This window comes from Nannobrachium achirus (genome assembly GCF_963921795.1).
Source record: "Nannobrachium achirus genome assembly, chromosome: 8".
In the NCBI taxonomy this organism is placed as follows: domain Eukaryota; kingdom Metazoa; phylum Chordata; class Actinopteri; order Myctophiformes; family Myctophidae; genus Nannobrachium; species Nannobrachium achirus.
This window is the reverse complement of record NC_137817.1, coordinates 62793204-62799148: the sequence shown is the minus strand read 5'-3', so window position 1 is coordinate 62799148 and position 5945 is coordinate 62793204.

Here is a 5945-nt window from a genome sequence, read left to right as displayed (position 1 = left end):
TATATGACTTTCTTGCTAAGGCCGGAGCAGAGGGAGTTGCAGTAATCAAGGCGTGATGATATGAGGGCATGAATGACTTTTTCGAGGTCGAAAGTAAGGATGATTGTAACGCAGATGAAAGTCGGTGAAGCAGATTCTGTGTTTACCTTTACACACTGGAGAAAATTGTGCAAGTCAACTGATAGTCTGTATATATTATATCATCGCTGTCTATCAGTATATAAATCAGTGCTATTGAACACCTTTTACGTCTGTGTGTTGGTTGAAGACATATTGAGCCAATGAAAAGTATTAAAAAGCGCAGTGGAGAACCACTGCTTTAGAGAGTCTGGAACTACACTCCCTGAAAACCAATATTAATAATAATATAAAATGTATAAACATAAAAAAAATGTTTTTAATTTCCATTTCTGCTAAGCAGCAAGCTACTGTATATGCTTTGATTATTCAGATTTAAATGTGGTCGAGAATCTTCGTTGAGATCGGCACGCTTCTTTCTGTATGCACCGATCCCAGGAATACTGCTACTTTTACTGAAGTCTTATTAAGTGAAGGAAATGTCATACAGTGGACAGACAGTACATTAGCTTCTCTAACTGCACCCAGTGAACTTAGTTCGACATACTTCATATTTGTATTTGAAGAGTTGTTCACTGTCTAGTGAGACCCTCATTACTTCATTTGTATAGCCTATTTCAGTAAACAACCATCATCAAACAGGAGTGAGACACTTTTCTTCAAATGTATGGCCTATTTCAGTATAAACAAACCCTCATTACTTCATCTAGTTCAGGATGGTTCAAAGAACAGTATATAGTGAGACCATCAAAGTGGTTGTTTTTACAGAAGGAGACTCATATTTAAGGGAGACTTGTCAATGCGTAGTGTGTTTGTGCATGCATGCGTATGGAGGACAAATATCTGTAGGAGATTGTGTGTGTGTGTGTGTGTGTGTGTGTGTGTGTGTGTGTGTGTGTGTGTGTGTGTGTGTGTGTGTGTGTGTGTGTGTGTGTGTGTGTGCGTGTGTGTGTGTCATGTGATTCCGTGCCAGATCGCACGCTCGCTGACAGTTGGGATGAGGTGTGACATTCCTTGTGTGAGTGCATGCATGCATGAGTGTGCATCTGTGTGTGCGTGCGTGCGTGCGTGCGTGCGTGCGTGCGTGCGTGCGTGTGTGTGTGTGCGCGCGGGTGCGTGCATGTGACATGTGTGCACTGCTTGCGTGTGACTGAGTAACTTCCATGTGTTTTTTCTCACTTGTTTTCAGTCCAGTGTTAATCCATTCCTCACATAATAACCGTCAGTTGAATTATTCAGGCTGACACACAGAACAGGACGTCTTAAGACCTGGCCTCCCTGTTTTGGACAGGATATTCTCCGCCAAGCGCATCTGTGCAAGGGAGCATTCAAAAGACAGCCACGGGTATGTTAGAATGGGAAAATATTAATTGTCCGACCGCGAGCGTGCATGTGAAAGATACAGCTGTCTCACTGTAGCATGCTCCCATGCCAGCCACTCTCCACATACACACACTAATTGCGACCGTCAGGTCGCAGTTACTATCAAAACCTCGACCAGCTGTCTGTCAGTCTGTCTGTCACTCGTCACGTCACACTTTTGCTCTGCTCAAATCTCCGCAACCGTTGCCCCGATCCATGCCAAATTTTGCACACACACTCCTTGCCTGCCAGACCCATCAATTCACACATGACCCTCTTCTAGCGCCACCATGAGGCCGATTCATGCGAAACACATTTTTGGACGCAGCTCCTACAATTTTTGCCCTAAAATCACGCAAATCGGTACACAGTATGGCTACACTCATGTCATCAACGTGGATCTGTCCCATTTAGCGCCACCTTCAGGACGATTTTTTAAAACACATTTTTGGACACTGCTCCTACACATTATACAAATATTTGGTGACCATTGGCTAGCGGACAGCGCCATCCAGTGTTGGATTTTAGGTAACACAACTTAAGTTGCATAAGGCAGTTAATGTGTTAAGTCATAAATACCACCGCTCACTTCACACTGGGTGAAGCAGATCTACAAGCTCGAAACGCTACTTTTGAATCGTCAGTTGTGGACAGGCCTTGTGCAGTTGTAAACGTCTGTTGAGAACGTGTAGGGAAGAGTAAAACTGACTGTGGAAAGTGGACTGACTAATCGAATGGCAGGTGTGGGGAATTTGGCAGGTGTAGGGAATTTGCTCAATCAAGCTAAGGCTGGGGTTGCCATGGCAATTAATTGTCTCATTTGGGCCACGGCCAGAGCCTTTTCTGGTTCCGCCTATCTGACTGGATCGACGCACTCCCTCGGGTCGTCTGCGACGTGTGTGTCTAGGGCTGCTACACACTGCAAGATATTTTCTCTGATTATGCTGTCGCCGACCATTTTTGGCACTCGCCGACAAAACCCCCACTCTGACACAAGATCGGGCTTTGCTCCCCAAGGTTTTGCTCGTTGTGCGTGAAAGGCTCTGTGACAAGATAATTGCGTGATTCCGGTGCTCTGCGAGAGCTTCCCGTGCGCTTCTGAATATCTGGCAGGTTAGATATTTGGCTCTATCGCCGACTGGGCTAGCACTGGGAGGAGCATCAGTTTCAACCAGCTCTATGCCTAAACCTAACCCAAACCCTAACCCTAACCTCAGTAACCGTGACGAGGGAGTAGCTAACCTGCCGAATCCCTTAGTCGAAATGATGGGGCGTAGAAATAGTGAGATTTCCCACTCTTCTGGGGGGTCTCTGGCACATAACATTTTCGAATGGGGGTCCGTTGCCAAATACATCAATGTGGGGTTCCTTGGAACGAAAACACATGAGAACCACTGATTTAGAAGGCCTGTGTAGATTGGGCCTCAGGTCTCTAATAGGTTAATGATGTATTAACAACAATGCTCATGATGAAACAGCCCTGTTTATCTTTGTCTGGATTAAAACCCCATTCCAGGCTTTTGCTGAGTGTGCAGTGTGTTTTGTGTGAACTCCGGGTACACACAGCAGCAGCACCCTGAAACCAATGAATCATAATGAAAGAGAAATAAAGGGGCCATAATAGAACTCTAGAATCTAGAAGAGGATAACAATGAATCATTTGATAGAGGAGGAGGCATTACCTCGCCTATGCACCGCCCAGTAGCCTCAGAAGAGATATAGATCTGCCAGCCAATTATGTTGTCATGGTCCATACCACGCTTTTCGCATTTCCGGAGATAAACGACCGAAAGCGTCTAATTGGACAATTACTTCATAGCTCCGAGGAAAAGGTCATATTGTACAGTATACACACACAGGCATGTGGGATACATGCTGGCTCAGTTCAGGGGTGTCGCACCAAATTCTGGGCCCTGGGTACAAGGATTCACTGCGGGCCCCCCATGAATGTTCTTCATAGGGGGTTTAACCCATTTAGACTGGGAACGCATTATTACGCATTATTTTGTGCTTTAACTATTGAAAAACAGCAGATATACAAGCTCGCAGCGCGGCATCGAGTGCTGCGCTGCGAGCTTATATATCTGCTATTTTTGAAACATTTTGAAAATTTGTCAAGATTTCTTTGAATAGACTATTTCAAATCCTTCTAAGGTGTTTTTTGAAAATGTTTCTATGTCAGTGGTGCTCAAACTTTTTCATGTGAAGGACCCCCCAAAATGATATGTAGGCCTATTTGGTCCACGGACCCCCCATCTCAAAATATTTAGTTCCAGGGACCTCCCAGAAGCAAAATTTTAGTTACAAATGTTCGCTTAAAAAAATACATATATTCAAAGATTTGCACACACTCTTCAAAAATAGCAGATCTACAAGCTCGCAGCGCGGCACTCGGTGCCGCGCTGTGAGCTTGTATATCTGCTATTTTTCAATAGCTAAAAGGCCCCTCCACCTTGGGCCCTATAGTAACTCAGTCCCACTTTCCCCCCCCTTGTGACGCCCCTGGGCTCAGTTAATCAAACCAAACACTGCCCGGGCCCTTTTGGTAAAATGTCACTGAAGCAACTAGCACTGATAAGCTGTTTTATATACTACATCCCCTCACCTCACTATTATATTTGCCACTTGACACCCAAGAGACTAAAGCGGGGGGGGGGGGGGGGGGGGGGGAAAGAAATTACACGACATGAACCACAGCTCTTCAAGCTCTAAATCAAACGTCCCCACCTCGCGTAATCTCATTTTAACCTTGTAATTGCTTTTAACGTTGTGGCTCCTCGGAGCCGGGCGAGCCAGAAAGAACAGGGTCCGGCTTAGCTCTGGTCCATAGCGTTAGAAGGAGTTCTCCTTGACGCTGTGGTACTTTCCATCCGTTGCCCAAACACCCGCGGTAGTGCAGCGGCCGCAGCCTCTCGTTTTAGTCGAAAGTAAAAAAAAAAAGACTTTCGCTAAACAATGAGGGTTTTAACACAACACGTGCCACTGCGTTGCCAAAACAATAAACTATTCACTGCCAAGGCTTTTTTAAATAATATTTACGGGATTCTGGAGTGCTCTGTGTCCACTGTGTGCGCGCCCACCCCAGTTCATGGCCGCGCTACGTGTGTTCTTTCATGTGGGGAAAAAAGATAATCCATACGGAAAAATCCATGCTTCACCGAGAGAGAGCTAAAATGGACCCATCGCGCGATGTAGGGTGACAGTAGGAAAAAACAACACATTCTCACCCCTAAAGCGTCATACAACCGACGCGTTGTGAAGTACTGTACTGCGTCGGACGATAGACGCTTTGGGATTGCCTACTGTTTCACGGGTTGGACGCATTGGGTGGTCTAAGAAGAAAGAAAAAAAAAGTAGTTCCCGAAGCGGGATTCGATACCGCTTTGAAGGGCTTACTGGTTTACCAGCCACCCATCGCTACCGCTCACGCCACTATAAATGACGGAGCCACGCCGTCTCAGGCGCCGATGAACCCCGAGAGACGCCGCCGAGGGAGCGGTAGCGACCGAGTCGCCGCGGCGAACGGTGTGAACAGAATAGTAATTTTTGACCAGGGGACTGCTTCCGCGTCCGAATACGGCTCAAAGAAGGGACTACGTTATCATCCACGTTGTCAAAGAGTCGAAACCAATTTTAGCCGACTTTGCTCCCCCTAGTGGGGACAGAGTTAGGCGCCGGTGATCCAGAGTAAACACGGCTGTGGCCGGGTTAGGCAGAGGATGGTGAATTTTTCTATTGACAAGATCGGTAGAGGGCACAGTGGAGCGAACCGGCTGGACTGATCAGCACCACATTTCTTGTGTGGAATCAGTGAAACACAATGATTGGACCACACAACGTATGTGCCTCCCAGAAGATAATATTTGAGTTAAAAATATTCTGATATTTCAAAAAAAATCAAAAATAGCAGATGTACATGCTCGCAGCGCAGCATGAAGTGATGAAATGGTTAAAATGATGCGATGCTATATTAACACATTTGGCTGGGGACCCCCTGGAACCCCCTTAAGGACCCCTAGGGGGTGCCCGGACCCCACTTTGAGAACCACTGCTCACCAGGAGCAGTCCTTTCATTCACGTTTTGCTGCACATACCCTGTCTACCGCACCTGCTCATAAACACAAGTGAGAACACTTTTTGAGTACCTGTCCTTTTCTTGAGTATCTGTATTTTGGGATGTTTAGGACTTTCACTCCGCTACATTTCAAAGACAAATGACTCAGCTACATTTCTACGATGAATTAAGCCTCAGAACGTTCAGGGATTTCGTTCCTCCCGTGGGGTTCTCATAATATTGTATTTCTTTCAGGTACAAGGTGACAAATAAAGTCTTTGAATCCTGAATCTGTCCCGCGATAAAAGTGTTTCTGTTTTGGGCATGTCATAGAAGGTGAACATTCTATGAATAAGAGCAGGGGTGCAGAGCGGCATTAAAATATATATATTGACAGCCCATTCGTCCTTGTTTAAAATAGCTGCAGAATTAAATAACTTTTAGCGAGTTT